At 38.5% G+C, this 22,983-nt stretch overlaps 1 long non-coding RNA gene across 1 annotated transcript in view; it reads left to right on the top strand.

Annotated features, from left to right (window-relative positions):
- The window catches only part of LOC144454516 (uncharacterized), a 917,779-nt gene that overhangs the window by 261,495 nt on the left and 633,301 nt on the right, over positions 1 to 22,983 (top strand). The window contains exon 4 of the long non-coding RNA XR_013482961.1: positions 16,683 to 16,751. This is a non-coding gene — a long non-coding RNA (uncharacterized LOC144454516). The remainder of the gene's footprint in view (positions 1 to 16,682; positions 16,752 to 22,983) is intronic.

Here is a 22,983-nt window from a genome sequence, read left to right as displayed (position 1 = left end):
AAATTAAATACTATAAAAGAAAATGCATTTGATTGTTTACTGATGTGGTTTACTTTGTTTTCTTTTATAAATTTATGGCATTGGTCTAGGATTTTAAATAAATGAGAAATGATGTTTTTGGTGAGGAATCCAAAGAAATCATAATGTAGCACATACTGAAGCTTCAGTTACGGTATGTGAAAAAGGACCCTAGAACTTTATCCCCCACCCCTTAAATAGTAATCGTCAAACCTACTTACTTATCTACTCTTTCCCTCCAAAGGACAAAGAAAAAAGAAAGAAGAAAAGAAGCCTCCAAGATAGAAAGGAGGGCAATGGGACATGTAAAGGTCATTCATAAGTGATTCCCCCCCCCCCCCCGAGGTGGAGTGCATTTAACCTCAGAGACTTAAAAGCTCCCACAACTCTCTGGCTCCTGGGAACATGTCAGAAGTCTACATGAGTGCAGCTATGGATCAGGGTTTGGTATATTTCACAATCCAGGCTGAGAAGGAAATTTAGTGTGTCTTTATTCCACAGCCTTTTCTTAGTCGTGAATGTGGTTCTGGGACTATATCCCAGGATTATGGCTGTGGGGAGGGGATAGAGGAGGGTAGAGACTTTGATCCCTTTTTCTTCTCTTTAGTACATGGTGCAAGGTTATTCTACATTTGACCCTTTAACATTTAATATTTGTGGCATTGCCAAGTGAGAGTGGTATAAATGGGGTCCAATACAAATATCTCATGATCAGCATTGCCTTGTTTCATTATTTTAAAAATTGTACACCTAATAAAACTGTATATTTTGCTGAAAGCAAAAATTGCATCAGTGAAAGGAACTGCTGACAGACTGGTCAATTTGTGTATAGAAGTAGAGGTTATTCTTCATTTAAAACTCTGTGAAAAGATTTTTTAAAAAACACAGAACATGAATAGTAATATAAATGTGTTTCCTTTTAATGCTTTTAGTAATTCCATTGAAATTTAAGTAATTTACTTGGGAAGCTCTTGGTATTGGGAATATGAACTTTACAATAAAAATCACTACTTATACTAGATCTTTACCATTCAAGTTATTTGTACCAGTATAGAAAGGTTACACACTAGAAGTGGAATTACGTGCTTTTAATCACATATAGTCTGTTCTATTTCAGTGTTTTCTTTCCAGACGAAGCAGGACTCAGTTTGATTTGACCTGTGTAATACCAAGAATGATGCTACAGCCATGCTTTTGGATTTAATTAATATTGCCTTTGAATGGCTGGGTCTTGGTAGTCTTTTGCACGTATTAAGTCTAGCTTTGCTTTCCAGGCCATCAGCTTTGTCAGAGGTATATATCAATGGAGCTGCAGAGCAGAGGAAAGTATATATCTTTGCCCAGCTCGGCTCTGGAGCCTAACCTCCAGTACAAAGAATGTAATAGTTAAAAGGCAAGCTGTCAACCCTGTATAGCAGCATTGTTATGGCCTGAAACTTCCACATTCTCAAATACTTGCAGTCTTTCCTTTTCACCCTTTACCTGGATTTGGAGCTTTGGTATGAGTTAGTGATTTCTAACCCTATATAAGGAAGGCTGGGAAATTTAAGGGTTGTGACTGTACCCAAAGATTCTGTCCTTGGTGCTCTCTTAGAGGGCTTCTGTACACTCTCGTACTTGGGGCCTTTCTCAGCTCTCCGATTTCGTTATCTCTGTTTATACAACTCCAGATCTGTGGATCCAGCCTTAGTCTCTCACCTGAGCTTGTGTCCCACACGTCACCAACTGCTTCTTGGACATGATGAACTGGATGTCCCATAGGCATTTCAAACTTAGCAGTTCTAAAGTAGCGTGCATCACTTTTCCTCCCTGATCCATTCTTCTCTGAATTTCTCTACTTCTGTTGAGGATGGCATCATTCTTCCAGGCACTCATGTTCAAAATTCAGTGGTCATCCTCACCTCCTCACTTGCATTCACCCCACAGGTAGGTAGTGGAGTGGAGACAAGGAGACCTAGGTTTGATACCTGACTCAAACATCAGCTGTGTGACCTGGGGCAAGTTACTTAATCTTTCGATTTTCTTAGCTGTAAAATGAAGATGATAATAATAATATCTACTTTGCCGGGTTGTTGTATAAATCAAATGAAATAATGTATGTAAAATGTTTTGCAAATATTTTAGAACCATAAATGCTAGTTATTATTATTATTATCATCATCATTGTATCCAGGAAATTGTCAAATCCTCCTTTCTTTTTTCCCATAATCTATCATTTCATCAATAATCATTTATTAAGAGCCCATTATACACTAGGCTCTAAGGATTCAAGGAAAACATAACAGTTCCAGCTCTCAAGAAACTGGTTCTATAATGCAGTAAAAATTATGTGCTATAGAGCTGTGTAGACATGTCTCCCATAACAGTTTCTGGTGTGAAGATGTTCCTCATCTCCATATAATTCAGAGTATTAAGAACTCTGGTGATTCATTTTTTCATCCAGTTCTTTCATTGTGAAATCTTGTTGTTTCTATCTCTACAACATCTCTCACATCTTATGCCTTCTCTCTACTCACACAGCCACCATCATAGTGAGTTCCTCATTAAAGCTTATCTGGACTATTGCCATCATCTCCTAGTTGATCTCTGCCTCAGATCTTCTCTCTCTTCAAACCATCATTCACACAGCTGTGGAAGTGATTTTTCTAAAGTGCAAGTCTGACCATGACATTCTCCTTTCCAAAAAAATTCCAGTGGCTTCTTTTGACCTTAAGGGTCAAATAGAAACTTCATTTAATGCATTTAATGGACTAAAATCTGTTTCTGCCTTATTTTTGTATTCTTCATGCCCAGACTGCACCAATACATGCACCAGGGCATTTAAAGGCCCTCACTACTATTGCATGGTACTCCCTCTCAGGTGTTATCTAGACCAGTCATAATGACTTTTTTATTCTCCTTCATCTTCATTCCTGCTCCAGCCCTCGTAGAGTAGTACTTGGCACATAGTAGGCACTTCAGTGCTCATTAGCTTGGCTTGACTCCTTTGCACACTAATTGGCCCAATGCCCCTGCCTACCCCTGCCTTTTAGAAGCCCTTGTCATCCTCAAGACTCAGCTCATGCTCCACCTTCTACATAAGATTTTTCCTGATCTATGTAGTTGCTAGTGTTCCCCAGACCCTCAAATTACCCTGGATCTCTTTTGTGTCTACTTATGTAAGTATATGTTACCTCTCTTGATAGAATCTAGGCTCCTTTGGACTAAAATCTGTTTCTGCCTTATTTTTGTGTGCTTCATGCCTAGCCTGCACCAAGTGCCTGGTGCATACTAGGTACTTAATAAATCTTTGTTGATTAGTTGATTGCTTTCTACATACAATGACTGCTAACATATACTGGAGCCGTTCTTAGATTTTATGTCATCCAGAGAAAGGCTAGATTACCCCTTTCCAGGTGGTAAGAAAGAGGAGTCAGAGGAAACCTGAGCCGGAAGTTTATTAGGGAGACACACAGAATACAAAAAATTATGAGAGCTATGATGAGGGGGGCCAAATATGACAATGGACAGATTGCTATTATTATCTTGACTGTGAGTTCTGGGTCTACTTCGGGCGTGAGTGGGAACCAGTCCTACTAGCAGTGATGCTATAGCAGATTTCTTGTTCCCTGAGCCCTCTTTGGTTCCTCCTTGTTTGTTGAATCTGCTAATCTGGGCTGGTGGGCTATTCTTTCATGAGGGTTCTTTGAAGTGGAAACTCAAGATTATAAGCTGCCAGGAAGTTATTAGTAGTTAAATAAATTCAGCTAGATTGTTGAGAGAGAGAGACAGAGACACAGAGAGAGAGAGACAGAGAGACAGAGAAAATACCGTGTACCAGGCACCGTGGTAACATCTGGTGATACAAATACAGACAAACAAAAATCCCTGCCCTCGAGGGGGAAAACAACACAAATAGAGGTACTGAAAAGCAGTAGGAGACAGAGGGTACCCATGGGGTCATGGCCAGGAGACTGCAGGAAGTAGTATGGAGCTGCGGGGCAGTGAGTTTCAGTCAGAGTAGATAAGGTTGGAGAGTGAGGCCATGATGGGAAGACTGCAGGAAGAATCATTTTCTGGGGTTCTCTAGTTTGGTATTATTCCTTCCATCTTACAATGTGAGAATTCTGAGCAGTTGCACAACTTAACCATGAACTGACCCTGATGTGAGGACTGTTATATGCAGATTTTGGTGTCAGAATGGTCCATAGAGCAAGATGTTTTACAAAATGTTATCCACCTTTTGAGAAGTGTAAGGTGTTCTCTTCTTAAGAGCCCCTCAGATGGCCTAAAGGCATGATTGTAATTTCCAAAACAGTCTACTACCAGGGAATTACATTAGAGAATCCAGCTTAGTAGTAAGGGCCCTTTTTGAGGGAATATTTGTAGTTTAGAAGGAGGGGGTGGGTAGGAGAAGAATTATTTTTACTTAAAAGGCAGAAGAGTCTATTTTGGAAGATACTTTACATTCATAGAGATATGGGGGAGAAATAAGCTTCTTTGAACTCTATTGCCCTCACATTTAACTCATTAACTGATTTTCAAAATGTTGCATTTGCATTCAAGGAAGAATAAGGGAGACTTTCATTACATAATTCATATCTGTAGATTATATTAGGTAGTTCCTTTAGTAAATAATTTACCTTCTTAAAGGAAAGAGTTAAAATTCCTTTTCATGTCATCAGTGTGATTATAGATTAATTCATTCTTACTGCCTTTTCAAAACAAAGTGAAGACAATGATACCTGCTTCCAAACATTTCACACTTAAATAAAATGAGTTAAAAAGAGAACAGTGCCATTGCACACATGGGCTATATAAGCAGCCTTTTAGGAAGTTGACTGTAAACAAGACCTTCAGGTTAATTCTGTCCTCCATCCTTAAGTTGAATTTATCCTGCAAGGATTGATTAACATTCGTTAGGATATTGACAGCTGCTGTTTTACTTAGCTTTACTTTTCAAAATAGCTTCCAGTAGACAATGCCTTCTCTGTGATATCGATCTCTTAGTGAAACTTTAAAAGTCATCATGGATACAATTGTACATCGTTGGAATAGTCACTATCCAGTTTTTCCTGGTTTTCAGAGAAATGTAATGAACGTACACATAAATGTAAATGTAGGTATATGGAGAAAACTGGCATTTCCAGAATCTTAATGTTGGTGGCATTTCCTCAAGATTTAAAATCTAGTCCTCACTGCTTAATCCTCAGGTTTAATGTGTTTTTAATAACACCACACACAGTTCCAGTACTGAACTTATGTTATATAAAAGCACCCCTTTCCAGGATAGGTAGGTATCATCTAGCTATCTGTTTATAATTTTCCTGAGAATACTTTAGCCTACATTTGTGTGTGTGTGTGTGTGTGTGTGTGTGTGTGTGTGTGTGTGTGTGTGTGTGTATTGCATGCATGCCTGAGCTTGATTTGGGAATTGCTGATGTGTGGTGATGGTTGGTATATAACATGACTCTCCTGGAAACTATTCAAAATGGTCTAGAAGCATGGGAATTCATGAAACCTGCTTTATAGAGGTCATCCAGTGTTGCCTCAGATTATAGACAGCCCAGAAATAAAGCCATTGTAGAATCATAGAAAGTTAGAGCTAAGAGAGATTGTCGAGTTCATTTAGTCTAATCTCCTAACTTCACAAGAAGGAAACAGAATCCAAGAGAAACAACTTGGCCAAGATTCCATTGTGGTTAGTAGCAGCATTGGGATATGAACCCAGGTTTCCTTGTTCCAAGTCTAGTCGTCCTGCCTCTAAACCACAATTGAATTAAAACCAGAGATACTCCAAGGAGGCAAAGGTGTGTTGAAATAGTTGACAAGAGTGAAGCACTTAAGGATACCTGATTTAGACTGAGATTCAAATCAGATTATAACTACTTTTCAGAATTACTTTCAGAATGAACTAATACATTCCATCAGGTACAAATCCAGAACTTGTAATGACAGAGGTGTTTTTGAGCCTGTTTTAGTCAATAGAAAGCAATGTGCTTTGTTCCAGTATTTTTTTCCCTTCTTTATTGTGCATGTGCTTGTTTTTAATTTGGAAAAGATCATTTAATTTGGAACTTGATTGTTGCCAGTGCCTTTGATGATTTCTCAAGCGTTGAGATGTGTTTGTGGGTTACTGTAAATCTTCATAGGAAAGGATTTTGGACAAAGAGTCCACCCTTTTCCCCCCTCCACTTCCTCCACCCTTATGGGTTTGACTAAGCGTTTTGGTCTAGAAACATTTGCCTGGACTAAATTTGACAATTTTTCCATTCTAAAACTTCTGAGAATTTGACATAAATTAGCTTCACTTGTATTCATGCCCATTTGGTTGCACACATTTCTTTAAATTCAGTTCTTACCAAGCCCATCTTGAACTGTGTCTGTGTAGCAACTGGACATAGCCCCTTGAGGGAAGGACATCTACTTTTGCCTTCTGTTACCTTTTTGCTCTTCTCCCTAAAGTGGTGCTGCTGCTGTGCTTGCTACTGAGAGTGTCCCCTTGTTTCAAAAACCCGCATAGGACATTTTGACTCAGGATTGCACTTTAACAATGCTTTAGAGTCCTTCATCCCTAGGATAAAACAAAGGGGAAAAAAACATTTACTATAGTTGGATTATAAATATGAAAATTCACATTTAGATAGTACTTTGAAAGTTATAAAGTGATTTCCTCAAAACAAATTTTGATAAAAAATCATACAAGTATGTTCTCAATTTTAGAGATGAGGAAATCATAGCTTAGACCTAACTCTCTCCAAAAACTAAATTGTCTAAGGGGAGGGACTTCATTTTTTATTTGTCCTTTTTTCCCCTGCAATGCCTGAGAAAGTACTAGGCATAGAGTAGGATTGCTGATCGTGGAATCTCAGAGCTAGAGCTGGAAGGGACCACAGAGGCCATCTAGTGAAAGCTTTTCATTTCATAGCGAAGGAAACTGAGGCACAGGTACTTTATAATACTTGCCTAAAGTCACAGAGGTTTTATAATCATCAGAGATGGGATTTGAACCCTTACTGCAGAACTCAGGCACGAGTTAAATGCTTAATAAATATTTGTGGAATGGATTCATCTTGACTCACTACCTGAGTCACTGGGTTCCATATGCTCAGGGTAAGTATGAGTTAGTGTTTAAAAATTCCCAGGATATTGGAGTCATCTTCCCTCATGTTTACTTGTTGTAAGAATTAGGGAAAATATGTGAATTGACTATGCAGAACTAGAAACTTCACCACCTATGAATTACTTATAAAAATCATTGTTAGTCATTCTGTTGTAACAAAAGGAGACATAATATCCATGAAAATTTCCCTACCTGGTGATTTGGGAATGTGATTTGTACATTGGCAGCTATCTATGAAATGGCAAACTTGTTCTAATATATATTTCTCTTTGTAGGGTAGATAATGATGGATATCAGAATTTGTAGTCATGTAAGGATTAAATCAAAACCCTTATAATTCTTTGCTGTATGTTTTGCTGGATGAAGTGGTAGAGAAATCTTTTAGAATGAAAAAGCCAGTGGGATGGAGAATGATCTTGGGCAAGAAGGCTTCCAAGGCATGGTAGAGTAAGTAGTCCACAGAGTCAGGAGTGGAACCTGGAGAGCATGAGTGAAAATTCAAGTAGATTTTTCTGTGTTGTCTTTTTTTTTTAAACACAGAAAAATAACAAAATCAAAGGAAATACTTGATTCTGATTGGCTGTACTAACAAAGTATAGCAATACACAGGAATACAGAAAAACAGACTCAGTTAAGAACCATCTGATTTTAAAAGATGTAGATAGTTAAAACAAGAGATAGGTGATGTATATTGTACAGCTAATTAGAATAGGGTATGTATATGATTGATAAGCAATTAACTATAGAAATAAACATCCGATCGAATAGGATACAGGATACAGTGAGCTTTTTTCATACAAACACTGCCATCTTTTTTTTTTTTTTTGCTTTCTTAATATACTACAGTTGTCCTTTGATTGATTAAAACCAATATGGAATCACTTAAGTTCAAAGTTAATTAAACTCCATTTCAAAAGCAAGCAGATAACTTAAATAGTACAGATTTACGTAGAGCTTTGCAATTTACACAATAGGCTTATGTTATGCTTGTGGTACCTATACCTGTGAAGTAGCTAAAGCAGGTATTATTATTAGTATCATCATTATCATCATCCTCATCTTACAGATGGAAAAATGAGGTTTAAAATAATAGTAATAATAATAGCTAACATTTATAAAGCACTTGAAGGTCTGTGAAGCACTTTACATATGTTATCTCATTTGATTTTCACAACAGCCCTGGACATGCTGCTATTTCTCTAACTTTGCAGATGATGAAACTGAGGCTAAGAGAGTTTAAATGACTTGCCTGGTATTATTCAGCTAGTGAGTATCTGAGATGGGAGTCAGACCCAGGTCTTCCTAACTCCATGTCCAGTGTTGTATCCGCTATGCCATCTGGCTTGCTTCTTGAGCTCCTTGAGCACAGGCACTGGTGTTTGTTTGTTTGTTTTTGCCTTTGTATATGCCCAGTGCTCAGCATAGTGCCTGATCTAAAGTAAGCAATTTAAATGCTTGTTGACAAATTGACTCTGTGACACAGATAGTCAGTGATAGACCTGGGACTCAGACCACAGTGATCTTTCCATTATGTCACAAAATTGACTTCTAAGGCTTCTTGCCTCTTCCAAACGCTTTTTTTAAAAAAATTTAATAGGAAACAAAAGGAGCATGTGGGTGGGAGATGGGGAAGAGGCAGGATTTGAGCTGAAATACTAGAAAGTTTAAGGATTTAAAAGTAGAGAATACTTTTAACTAAGGAACTTCTGCAAGCTTGGCTCAAATTAGTCATAGTTTTTATTAGTAAAAACAATAACAACAACAAAGTATGAAAGGAAGGATCCTGAGGAAGCTCTGATGGTCCAGAATTTCTGATCAAGGATTAGTACCCATTCTGCTGATGAACGCAGAGAAAGGTCCTGACTACCATTTATTATCATCATGGCCACTAAGGAGAAAATGCATTGTTGCCTTTAAAAATTCCACAGCTAGGGATGATGAAACACAGACATGCTGTTACCGTATCCTAGTTAATAATAAAGTTCACCACTATATTTACCTAAGTATGTGAAATCATGTGAAAACATTAAGTCCCTAATAAGTGTTTAATGTCTATTCCAGTTGGTTTTTCCTCTTACCTATAATTGTAGTGACGATTTCATTTCTATGGGAGGAAGGCTATGTCATTTAAGTGATAAAGTAATAGAATAGAAATCTGCTGTTCTACCTGGCTGAGTTCTGTTCCCATTTCCCAAACTACCTCCCATTTACTGCTCTACTCTGACTCACATTTTGTGGCTCATTTTGTAATTCACATTTATATGGCTTTATAGTTTGTTTTCAATATGCCTCCTTCATGACAACTATGTGAAGTAGGCAGCATAAGTATTATTATTATTGTTGTTATTTCCATTTTATAGATGAGGAAACTGAAATTCATGCCGTTAAGTTATTTTCTGAACATTATAGAGGTAATAAATGTTAGAGATAGGATTCAAACACAGATCTTCTGATTTCAAGTGGAGTGACCTCCCTGACTTCCTTTAAGTCCCAACTAAAATCCCACCTTCTACAATGTCTTCCCCAAACCCTCTTAACTCCAGTGCCTTCCCTCTGTAAATTATTTTCTGTTTATCCTGTATATAGCTTGCTTTTTATGTATTGGTTTGCATGTTGTCTCCCCAATCATGTTATAAGCTCCTTGAAGGCAAAACTGACTGGCTTTTGCCTCTTTTTGTATTCCCCAGTGCTTAGCACAATGCCTGGCATGTAGTAGGCACTTAAGAAATATTAATTGATTGAGTGTCCTTTCAATGGTACAGTGTTGTTTCTTCTACTTATTCTTTCTCTTTCAGATAAATGGCTTTTCAGGCATCAATTCTTCCATTTCTTTTGCTTGAAAGGTTTCCAAACCACAACACTTTCTTCTACCAAGTTCTGCAAAAAACATACTTCTTTCATGAACCCCTATCTACCCTCATATTTGTCTCACCCATGCCTGCCACATCTAAAGGCCCTGCTTAAATGATGTCATCTCCACAAAGCCTTCCTCAACTCCTTAGTTAAGATTGATCTCTCCCTTTTTTGGAACTCTCATAACACTGTTTGTACCTCTCTTGTATACTTTTATCATGTTTCATTTTGTATTATAATTATTTGCATATCTTATGTCCCCTACTAGGCTATAAGCTCCTTGAGGGCTTATATCTTTTACATACATACATACATACATATATATATATATATATATATATATATATATATATATATATATATATATATATATATATCACTGTAGCTTACCATAGAGCTTTGCAAATAGTAGAGTTGCCTATGAGTGTTTGTTGAATGAATGAAGAGATGAGAATGATCTTTGAAAATGACATTTGTTAGACCTTTAGGGGAATCCCATACCTTGGTGAGGATCTCTTGGGAAGATTCCTCAGCCTCCCTTATTCTATATCTCTACTTGCAGAACAACCCAGGATGCTGTAGAAGCACAATCAATTTTGAGCCTTATTAACCTAGCAACATCCCCACTTACTAGCCCTTTAGCTAACTGGCTGCCCAGTTAATTGATGGAAAATTTCTTTTTAGTCTTCAGGTTGTCAAATTGACAGATCGTCGTCATTACTGTGTGTTTATCCGTGTATCTTTCTTCCATTATGTGGCTATATGTATCAATGACTCTTTGTCCTTACAGGGTTAGATTCTGACCCGACAATCATGATAGAGGCATTATGCTTTAACATTACCAAAGAGCAGCAGACTTAAGTTGACTCTGGAAAATATTTTGGAAATGTAATTATAGATTTTTCATCTATGAACAATAAGTTGTTTTTACTTAATTGACTAGCTCTTAGAATTGAATTGAAGAATTAGTCAAGGTAAAATGAAGTCATCTTTATAAAAATAATTATTTCCATAACAGATTACTACATCAGTGATTCCCACCCTTCTCCCTGATTAAAGTTTTGGACTTTCAATAGTAATTGTATTCATGGAAACTGTTGGTCAAAAGATTCATAAAACTCAAACTGAAAGAGAAAATTGAGACCCAGGAAAAAAAAAAACTTGTCCAAAGTCATGTAGTGAATAAATGTCAAGACCAGGATTTGAACCCAGGCTCTCTGATTCTCAATTCATTCAATTGTACTATGCTGCCATGAATTCAGTAATTAATTTTAACATTAATAACCATAGCAGTATCTAGAGGCAGCAAGGAATAGTGGCCGGAGGCCTGGTCTTGTAATCAAAGAGGCCTGGGTTCAAGTCCTGCCTACAAAATATATTGACTGTTGTACCATGCAGAAGTTATTTAATCACTCAGTCCTCCAGGTTGCCAGCATCTGAGGCCCCAGAACACAAAGTCAGTGGCCAGGTCTGGTGCTGCCAGCACAAGAAGCTTGGGTTAGTGCTCCCTGCACTCCAGCCAGAGAGCTCAAACTTTATTTTTTTTAGGCAATTGGGGTTAAGTGACTTGCCCAGGGTCACACAGCTAGTAAGTGTGTCAAGTGTTTGGTATGAGGCTGGATTTGAACTCAGGTCCTCCTGACTTCAGGGCCAGTGCTCTATCTACTGTGCCACCTAGCTGCCCTCACAACTTTTTTTAAAAGTCAGGAAATAGGCAAACACCATGAGCAAAAAGCAGAAACGGACAAAGACCATAGATTGTTATTATGGGGACAGGGAAGATCAAGGCACAAATTCAGAAGAGGACAACGTTTTCAACATACCCACATATGAAACATCAAGGGGGAATATAAACTAGTCTCTAGCCCCAAAAACCTTCTTGGAAGAGCTCAAGAAGGATTTTAAAAATCAAATAAGAGAGGTAGAAGAAAAGTTGGGAAAAGAAATGAGAGGTATGCAAGAGAGAGTCAATAGCTTGGAAAATGAAGGACAAAAATTAACTGTAGAAAACAAGTCCTTAAAAATACAATTGGCCAAATGGAAAAAAAAATACAATGAAGAAAATGTCCCTAAAAAGTAGAATTGGCCGAATGGAAAAAGAGGCACAAAATCTAAAAGAAGAAAACAATTTGTTAAAAATTAGAATTAGCCAAGTGGAAGTTAATGACTGTATGAGAGAGCAAGAATCAAACAGAAACAAAAGAATGAAAAAATAGAAGAAAATGTAAAATATCTCATTGGTAAAGCAACTGACCTGGAAAATAGAGACAATTTAAAAATTATTTGTTTACTTGAAATCCATGATGAAAAAAAGAGTGTGGACAGTATCTTTCAGGAAATCATCAAGGAAAACTGCCCTGAGGTACTAGGGGAAAATTAGAACACTAATGCCTTGTTAGTGGAGTTGTGAACTGATCCAGCCCTTTTGGAGAGCAATTTGGAACTATACCCAAAGGGCTATAAAATTGTACATACCCTTTGACCCAGCAGTACCTCTTCTAGGTCTGTATCCCAAAGAGATCATAAAAATTGGAGAAGGACCCACATGTACAAAAATATTTATAGCAGCTCTTTTTGTGGTTACAAAGAATTGTACATTGAGGGGATGCTCATCAATTGAGGAATGACTGAATAGTTGTAGTATATGAATATAATGGAATACTATTGTACTACAAGAAATGATGAGCAGGCAGACTTCAGAAAAACCTGGAAAGACATGAACTGATGCTGAGTGAAATGAGCAAAACGAGGAGAACATTATACACAGTAACAGCCACTTTGTGCAGTGACTGACTTTGGTAGACTTGGTTCTTCTCAGCAATGCAAGGATCTAAGACAACTCCAAAAGACTCAGGATGGAAAATGCTATCCACATCCAGAGAAAGAACCATGGAGTCTGAATGCAGATGGAAGCAGACTATTAGTTCTCCTTTACTTTTGTTGTTGTTGTTTTGCTTCATTCTCATGGTTCCTCTCATTAGTTCTAATATGTGAAAATATATTTAATATGAATGTATAAGTAGAGCCTATATCAGATTACATGCTATCTTGAGGAGGGGAGAGGAGAGGAAGGGGGGGAAAATTAAAACTAAAAATCCTGTGGAAGTGAATGTTGAAAACTAAAAATAAATAAATTATTTAAAATTTTTTTTAAATTAAAAAAAAATCGTGGTGTCAGGAGGGCAAAAGCTGAGAATTACCTGAGGCAGATGGAGAAAGCCAAAGACAGCAGAAAGATAGAGGGTTTGGGGTTTTTGTTGTTGCTGTTGTTTTAACTATATTGAAGTTTGAGTTTTATTTTGGTTTTCTTTTATCAAGGGGAATGGTCTTTGAATTGGAGGGACAGAACCATAGTGGTTAAGACGGAGTTGATATCTAAGACAAATTAGGGGATAATTAGAGAGCAGTTAGATGGTCTTCAGGAGTTCATGTCACCTGGCCCAAATGAGCTTCTTTCTAGGGTACTAAAAGAATGTGCTGATGTGACTGCTGAGTCAGTGTCTGTGATTGTAGAAAGACAAGAAGGAAGTAAGGAAAGAAAGAAAGAAACATTTATCAATAAGTGCTAAGCAGTTTACCAATATTATCTTATTTGATGTCCTAATCTCAGATGTTGCCCCAATATTAAAAAGAAAAAAAAGGTATTTCTATAAACAATAGGCCAGTGATCTTGACTTCAATTTCTGGTAAAACTACGAAGTATTATGAAACTAATGCTGTTGGGCATTTAGAAGTGGAAGCAGTGATGACAAAGGGTCAGCTTGGCATTGTCAGTAGCAGGTCATGACAAACTAACCTTATTTCACTTTTTGACAGTGTACCTTGGCTAACAGTTCAGAAGAATACAGAATTACTCAGATTTTAACCATTTAATAAAGTCTGTAGTGATGTTTTTGTGGAAAAGAGGGAAAACTGTGGGCTAAATTCTAATATAGTTAAGTGTATTCACAATTGGTTAGTGGAAGAAACTAAATGCATAGTTAATAATGGCTTCATATGCTCCAGTGGCTCCCAGTTGCTTTAAGGATCAATGATGAAGTCCTGTTTGGCTTTGAAAGTCCTTCCTAGCTTGGTTCCTTCCTGTCTTTCTCATCTTATTACACTGGACCCCCTACCATGTACTTTGTGATCCAATGACACTGTCCTGCATGCTGTTCCTTGTATAAGATTCTCCGTCTCCCAACGCTGGGTCATTTTCACTGGAACTCTTCCATGCCTGGAATTCTCTCCTTCCTTATCTCTGCCTCTTGGTTTGCCGTTTTCTTTCAAGTTTCAGCTAAAATCCCATCTCCTATAGGAAGCCTTTCACAGGTTTCTTTAAGTTTAGGGCCTTGCCTCCAAGATTATCTCCAATTTATCCTCTGTGCATATGTGTATATGCATATGTGTTTATATACATGAAATATATATTTCATATCCTATGTGTATGTATATATGCATGTCTGTATAATACCTATATACACATACACACACACACATATACACACAAACATATACATACACACAGGATATGAAATCTATATGTATAATTCATATATAGTTTTCTGTATATTTTCTCCCCTTCCCTCAAGAGATTGTGAGCTCTTTGAAGGCTTCTTTGTATCCCTAGTACTTAGTAACATGCCTGGCACAATTTAAATGTTTAATAAATACTTGTTAACTTGAATTGATGTCAGTTTGGAAAGGAGGTAAGACTCTAGTATATCTCTGCAGGAATCTGTGATTGGCCCTATGCAATCTTAGGTTTTTATAAGTGAATTGGATAAAGGCCTAGATGGTATGCCTTTTGAATTTTCAGATGTTGCAAAGCTGGGAAGGATACTTAAACATATTGGACAATAGAATCGGGATTCAAAAAGGTCTTGATAGGATAGAACATTGGGCCAAATTTGATAAGATTCATTTTAATGGGGATAAATGTAAGGTCTTATACTTAGGTTTAAAAAGTCACCTTCACAAGTAAAATGGAGCAGGTGTAGTTAGACATGTTTGTCTGAGAGAGACTGAGTAGGAGTTTTAGCGGCCTTCTAGTTCATTGTGAGTAAGCAGAATGATAGGACTACCAGAAAAGCCAAAATGATCTTAAGTTGCATTAAGAAAGGCACAGTGTCCAGAAACAAAGAGGTGAAAGAGGTGATGGACCCACTCTATCCTAGTCAGACCCTATTTGAAGTATTGTAATCAATTCTGAGAATCAAAGTTTAAGAAGAAAATTGATAAGCTGAAGAATGTCAAGAGGAAAGAAGCTAGGATGATGAAGTGCTTGATTTCAATTAAATTCAATTTAGTAAACATTTATTAAGTACCTACTAAGTATAGCGTGCTGATATATGTATAAAGATATAACTAAAATCGTCCTTATTCTCAGTGCTCACCTAGGAATGACCTCCTCTGGGAGTTGGCCCCTGAGTTGTGCTTTGAAGGAAGCTAAGGATCCTCTAAGGTGAAGATCATGAAGGAGTTCATTCCCAACATGGGTGACCCCTTGTACAAAGGGATGGAGGCCACAGATAGAATGTCATACACAGAGCACAGCTAGAAGACTAGCTTGACTGGATTGTGTAATATAGAAAGGGGAATAATAAGACAGAAGACTTGGAAAGTAGGCAAAATGTGGAAGGCTTTAAAATCCAGTCTGAGCAATTTGTATTTTATCCTAGAGCTGTCAGAGCATCATTGAATGGTGTGTGTGTGTGTGCGTGCACGTGCGCGCGCATGTGTATGTGTGTGTGTGTGTGTGTGTGTGTGTGCACGTGCGTGTTTGTGTGTGTGTGTTGGGGAGAAAGGAGGAAAAGAGGAAAGGAGTGACATGGTCAGATCTGTGTTTTAGGAATATCATTTTGTCAGCTATGTGGAGGATAGTTTGGTGAGGAGAGATACTGGAAGCTGGGAAGCCAATGTGGAGGTTCTGGGGATAGTCAAGGCAAAGATTGTTTGAAGAATGTGAGGTGGGAATGTTTAGATTGAAGAAGAGAAAACATAGTTGGGAATGGGCCGGGAAGATATGATTGTTGTCAGATATTTGAAGGGCTTGTCACCTGGAAGAGGGATTGTAATTTTTTTGCTTGACCTCAAAGGGCAGAAGTAGTTAAGTTGTCAACAAACTTTTACTAAACACTTAACGGTGTGCCAGGCACTAGGGCTAAGCTACAAATAGGAGTAGGAACAATAGGTAGAATTTTCAGAGAGCTGAATTTAGACTTCATGTAAGGAGAAACTTCCTAACAATTAGGGCTCTGCAAAAACAGAATGTGTTGTTTTAGGATATCGTAGGTTCCCCTTCAATGGAGGTCTTGAGGCAAAGGCTCTGGATGTCCACTGTGTGGTAGAGAGAACTCTTTTAGGTATGAGTTAGATTAGGTGGATGCTGAGGTCCCTTCCAACCATGAAATTTTTTTTTTAATTAATTAATTTATTTTTTGCTTTTTGGTGAGGCCATTGGAATTAAGTGACTTGCCCAGGGTCACACAGCTAGTAAGTGTTAAGTGTCTGAAGCTGGATTTGAACTCAGGTCCTCCTGACTCCAAGGCCAGAGCTCTATTCACTGTGCCACCTAGCTGCCCCCAACCATGAAGTTCTATAAGTCTGATTTTATAAAATATAAAATGAGATAGTGAGCTAATTAATTTAAAACCATAGACCATGAATACAAGATATATTATATTTAAAGATTTTTTCTTAGCTCTATCAATCTTGTTTCTTTGTGTAGGTCTGTTGCAGATGTTCGGACATCAAGTCTAGACAATTCAGCTGTGCCCTTGAGTTAATGGTGTTTATGGTATGTTTTCCTTTTTTAATTTTCCCATCTTGCCTGCCTTTGATCTGTTTCCAATTCACAGAACCAATAAAGAGATAACTTTTTCTTCCTCATTCTGGTAGAAAGATATCTCCTTAAACACTTAAAGGGCAAGTCTAGCATAATCACTCACAGTAATAACGTCAGGTATCAAGTTTTAGAATCTTCTTTGCAGTTATATTTCCATTATTTTTCTTGGATTTCCTGTACAGCTAAAACCCAGGAGTTTTTGTTCCTTGTACAATTTGATCTATAAGATCTTGGCTCCATGGGTGACCAAGAACCACTGCAATATTTTAGAAGCATAACAACATGACAGTGATGCTCAGTTTTCTAAACAGTAAGTGCAGAGCAGAATGCTGGCTCATGAACCTGACCCCAAAGCTTTGGACATTACTTTCTCTGCAGTGGGGGGCCATGAAGGACCATATCAAAGCATCCTGGTGGGAGGATCAGGGAATTGTATGAGAGCATGCCCCTATACAGAAAACTGTGTGCTGATATAGGGAAAAGAGATTCAAGGCAAACATAGTGGTCCATCTCAGTACCTCTCACTCACTCTTTTCTCATTCAGTCCTCTTATTACAGAATAAGTAATGCACAGCTCACCACAGTGGTTGATTCTCCTATGATATCCTAATACTTTCTATACCAAAGTGGCTGGTGTCCCATTCACCATTCTTCACGCTACACAAGCAGTGCTATTAGGTCGGGCCACCTTTAAATGGACCTTCAGAATTGCGATTAATTATTTTCTTCCCAAAGTTGCTTCCTCAGCAGTAAAATGCTCAGAGGAAACTTTCTTATAAAAATGGAAGAACTGGTATTCAACCTTAGAACAAGACATATTTGAACTGCATTATTTTCCTTAGATGGTAATTGCCTACAATCCGCATCATAGATTCTAGTGTTAGACTCTAATGTTTACAATGTTTTTCTCACAACAATTTTCTCAAGACTCAGTTCAGGTGCCACTTCCTTTAGGAAGCCTTAATTCTCCCAGGTGTTCATGCTATGTCCATCTTCAGATTATCTCATATTACTTTGCTGTGTCTGTTCTGTTCTAGGAGAGTGTAAGCTCCCTGAGGGCACAGTGCCTTGTATGTAGTCGATATTTAATAAATGACTATTGAATCTAGTTGTTGTTGGAGTGAACAGCACTTCAAAACAGGTTGTTCATACAGGCCCTGAAGTCAGGAGGACCTGAGTTCAAATCCAGCCGCAGACCAAACACTTCATACTTACTAGCTGTGTGACTCTGGGAAAGTCACTTAACCCCAATTGCCTAAAAAAAAATTTAAAAAAAAAATAGGTTGTTCAGATATCATCCTCTTCATTTTTTTTTTCAGCCAAAGACAAGGTTTATTATTGGCTAGATTATAAAAATCTCAGCCCTTGGCTAGACCCTTAAAGAATCTGAGCATTTGTATTGCCAAGGCAAGCAGGCCAGATCTTAAGACTCTGAGCACCTTAATTGAGACAAGATGAATCTTATATACAGAAAGACTGTGGGAGGGATCCAGGAGTGGCCAAGTAGTCTGTGGTTGCTGAAGGAGGGGTTTAAGGAGGATCTGGGTGGGAGTGGCCAGTAAGCTGGGGTGAACAGAATGCCAGGGACCTGGACCACTTGGCCAAGGGATAATGGAGTCTAGATAGGATTAAGGGTGGGAAGTGGCCTCAGGAGGTAACAGAACAGAATTGGGAGATTGGGTGTAGCCACAATGAAAGGCCAGTTGAATGGATTACAGCCTCAGGCAAATGCCTGAGATTTGGCCATGTGGGAGAGTCCAGGGTTTTTTCTTTTTGGGGTACAAATCCCAAAGACATGTTCTTTTCCTTTTATGGGTTCAGATCAAAACCCCTAATTCTCCCCCTCAAACAAATGGGACCCAAATTCTTTTGTGGTAAGGGTCAAAGGTCTTGGCTTTCGAAACTGCTTCCTGCAGGTAAGGGGTGTAGAGCTATCTATGCCTCGCAGGGGTCCCAAAGAGAACGTTGACTGGAACCAAGAACAGGCTGCATCAAGGGGACAGTGGGGGAACATTTTCTGGTACCCACTGTTTGCGAATGGCCTGTAGTCTGGAAGACACCAATCTGATAGAAAAGACTGCAGGTTCCAGATATAGGGAGAAGTAAAAGTGTAAGAGTGCCATTAAAATCATTTACATTTGACCTGCAGGACCTTGTTACTTTTTCAAAAGTTTACGTAACACTTTTGCAGGTGGAATTTTCTACCCTGGGTTCAGTAGTTACCCAAATGAATTTGACAGAGACTGACTTTCACTTCAGTTAACACTGAATTCTCCTCCCCAAACCAAACAGAAGGTATTTCTGATTTAATTTCAGTTGTTTGAATTGAATGAATTGTATTGAATGCCTACACATTCAGGTCAAAACAGCAAGATCTCACACATTTGCACTGATCTTTTACTGACCACTTGCTCTGATTATAGAAATTTGCTATAAAAGGATAAAGCAGGGACTAGATTTAGGGTCCAGATATTTCAGGATAAAACATCCTTAGCTCTGCTTGAATTCAGCTAATTCAGTTTTCCAACCATGACGTATCAAATCCACCTTATAGCCAGACTCAGGAATAGCCAGGTGGATAACATTCCTTTTTAAAGGAACATAATGGGGAAACTGAGACAAGAGGATCCCATCCTAAACTGAGGCTAAAATTGCCCTCTCAGCTTTTCCTGATGCTGACTTACCACCAGTGTCATATTCTCTCTGAGTAGCTTATGGCATTTCTCTCAGAGATGGTAGATTATTGATTATTGATCAATTATTATGATCCATTAAACAACTCAAAATAATTTATGGTCCCATAAGCTTTTATCTCAAACAGCAAGTTTCACTAATCACAGCTTAGGAAAAACTTTTCCAGGATTTACATCTCAAACTTAAATTTGTCATGGTGTAAAAAGCCACTCATTAGAGATTATTTCTGTACACTTGCAAATTCTCAGCAAGCTGTAACCCAAACAAGTTTTTTGGCAAGTTTACACATTAAAACAATAATCAACAATTGTTTTAGCTGTAACCAAATTATGAGAAGTTGCTTGACATAATTGATAAAAAAAAAGTTTACCAATTTGAAACTTGAAACAAACCCATTATCAATCAGGTGACTTCAGTTTTGTTAAATGCATTCCAAACTGCTTTACACAGGGAATCAACATCTCATGATTAACGATTAAAACTACAACTTTAAAAGAGTGGGCTTATCCAAGCTCAGAGGCTGAGCAGGATATGCTGATCCCAGGTGATGCTTCCAGGCAAAGATTGTCCCAGAGCCCAAGGTCATTGCCAGTGGGATCTATGCTGTAGCTGCTGCCCCTCCCCCCTCCTTCCTTTCCCCAGGTGGGGGAGGGCAAATTCAGAGGTGGGAGGAGGGTGAAACTCTCTCCTCCTATGAGAGGGATTAACAAATAGCCTCTTGACTCGAGGGAAGGGAGTGAGAGAAGGAAGTGACCAGGGTTGTAAGGAGGTGTTTCAAAACTCCTTAATGATGGATCGCAAAAACTCCAGAATCTGCTAAGATATTTTAGCTGTTCTGACTTTTCCCTGTAACCTCCATGAAGGAGGATCTAGGGGTGTAGAGGGAAGGGAGTACGTAAGCTTCAGGGAACCAAAAAGTACCTGCAGTTTTCCCAATTCCCTAGCACTGAGAGAATTGGGAGGATCAGGCCTATGCTTCCAAATAGGGAGTCCAAAGGTATTCCCATGTTCATGGCCTCCAACAGAACCACTGGACCAAGAGCCTGAGAGTGTCAGGCTGAGTTTGAGACAGATTTGTAGCCGTCTGACCTAATGGGACCTGAGAGGTCAGGCCTGAAAAGCACTTCAAAGCCAAGCCTTCCCAGTTGCTTGGAAATCTACCAACTGTAGGACAAGAAAGGGTTTAGGGAGAGAGGTTGGGGGCAGAGGAGGGGAGAGTGAGAGCGGCTTACTACCTTCTAGTCTTGGCTGGAGAAGAGCTTGGGATTAGGCAGTTTTTCCTGGTCAGGGAACCAAAAATGTTGAGACTTAGATGTTGGGGGTGCTGGGACCCCAAAATCAAGACACGTGGGTCCTGCCCAAATAAATTCGACCCCAGCTTTCTTTCAGCCAAAGACAAGGTGTATTAAAGATCTGCCATATTGGCCAGACTCTTTAAAGGAATCAGAACATTTATGAGCTATTGGCTAGATTATAAAAATCTGAGCCCTTGGCTAGACTCTTAAAGAATCTGAGCATTTGTATCACAAATGCAAGCGGGCCAGATCTTAAGAATCTTGAGCCATCCTCCTCATTTTTTATATATGAGGGAGCTTCATTGCCCATTTGCCCATAGTCACACAGTTAGTAAAGAGGGTTAAAGTAGGTTAGAATTAGGGACTTCAGCTCATATCACCTGACTGCAAGTCCAGCTGCCCATCCATTATACCATGCCACAGCAATCTTAAAGCAAATGTCATTATATTTTTCTAGGAGCTATATTAAATGGAACTATGGAGGCTCTACCCCATGGAGACGTGCACAACCATCCATATGTATTTGGGGGGGCATATATAACAACCTTGCGTTTGTAGGAGTAATAGAAGACTAATTTTTTTCCTGTTGCCATTTGTGTGAACACAAATATAACCTACTAGTATCAGACTACTTCAATTTGTTCCTCCAATATCTCATTAAAAAAATGAACATTGTACTTTTTTGTGTCATGTGTACAAAACCTACCTTACTTGTTACTTTCGGCCTTCTTAACCTTTTTCTGTGTCATGAACCCCTTTGTCAGAGAACGGAAGCATGATCTCTCTACTACTTCCTCACAGTGGTGCATGTAGGGGTCTTTTATAAACATTCATGTCCCAATTCCTTATAAACTTAAAAGTGTGCCGACATTCCCATTGGCAATCTGGCAAAGCTTGAAGACCCCATTTCAGAATTATGTTTTTAAATGTACAAATAAAATACATAAACATACAAAGCTTGGTAGGTAGAAAGATGTAGTTTTATTTTTACCCATTCAAGTTCACGGACTCCCTGAAATCAATCCACAGATTCCCAGGTTACGAATCCTTTGGCAAGCTGGACTGCTTTGAAGGCTATCTGTAGAGGAGTACGTAAAAAGTGATACTGTCCACAGGAAATTATTAAAGAAGTCATCACACCATGACAAGATTTCAGCTGAGCAATCATAATCATTTTCCTCTCTCTTTCATTTCTCAGTTGTTTCAGTTAAATTTGACATTTGATTATTGTCCTTCATTTTTTTTTTAATCCAGAGAAGCTGGGTGGTATTGCTATACAAAGAGTGTTCAAGCCTGCTGACTCTTTCTTCTGAAATGTTTTCATTACAGCCATGGGTGTGGTGCTTGTTGCTGGTGCTTTCTAATCTTTGGATATAAAATGTCACACAAGTGTTGCTTGATGTAGCTATTAATATGATTATATGACTGTAGTCAGTTTCAAAGGTGTTCTAAGGGTGGCCAGTGGAGCCATATGTAAGAAGTAGAAGGCATATGAGGTTAGGCTTATAACTGAGCCTTGCGAAACCAAGGGGCACAGAAAAATATAAGTAAAATGTGGATCTACCACCCTAAACTTTGTACCCTTGGTGTAAGAAGGGTACAGTTTTAAATTTTTGACTGGGGCACGAAATCAACTAGGTAAGATGCTGATGGCCATCATAGACTATCTATAACTCTTTAAGGTTTGCCAAGTGTTTTGCATACATTATCTCATTTAATTCTTATAACCACCCTTTGAGGTAAGTGCTATAGATATTATCAGCATTTTACATAGGAGGAAAATAAGAACTCAACAGTTGAGTGTGAATTCTACCCGTATAATTGCCTATTGCCTTTGACGAGCTATCCTTCCCATTTCATGTTTCAGAGTTGAAATGGACCTTATTGACTCTTGGTCCAATCTGATCCAAAAAGGAATCCCATTCAAACACACCTGACAAGTAGTCAGCTCATTCACCCCCTACTTGAAGATCTCCAATTCGGAGAAAACTGCCACCCCTTGAGGCAGGCAGCCCATTCAGTGTAGGAGCAGATGGAAGGTTAGCATGTTTTGCTTAACATCAATACTGAATTTACTTCCTTGCCACTTCCACCTGTTGCTGCTGAACAAGACTATTCTCTCTTCCACATTCCAGCTCTTCACAGATTTGAACATAGCAGTTAGTGTTCCCCTCAAGTCTTCTCCAGACACGACA

Source organism: Phascolarctos cinereus, unplaced genomic scaffold (genome assembly GCF_003287225.1).
Source record: "Phascolarctos cinereus isolate Bilbo 61053 unplaced genomic scaffold, phaCin_HiC Scaffold_726;HRSCAF=1367, whole genome shotgun sequence".
In the NCBI taxonomy this organism is placed as follows: domain Eukaryota; kingdom Metazoa; phylum Chordata; class Mammalia; order Diprotodontia; family Phascolarctidae; genus Phascolarctos; species Phascolarctos cinereus.
This window is presented reverse-complemented; position numbering and strand designations above follow the sequence as displayed.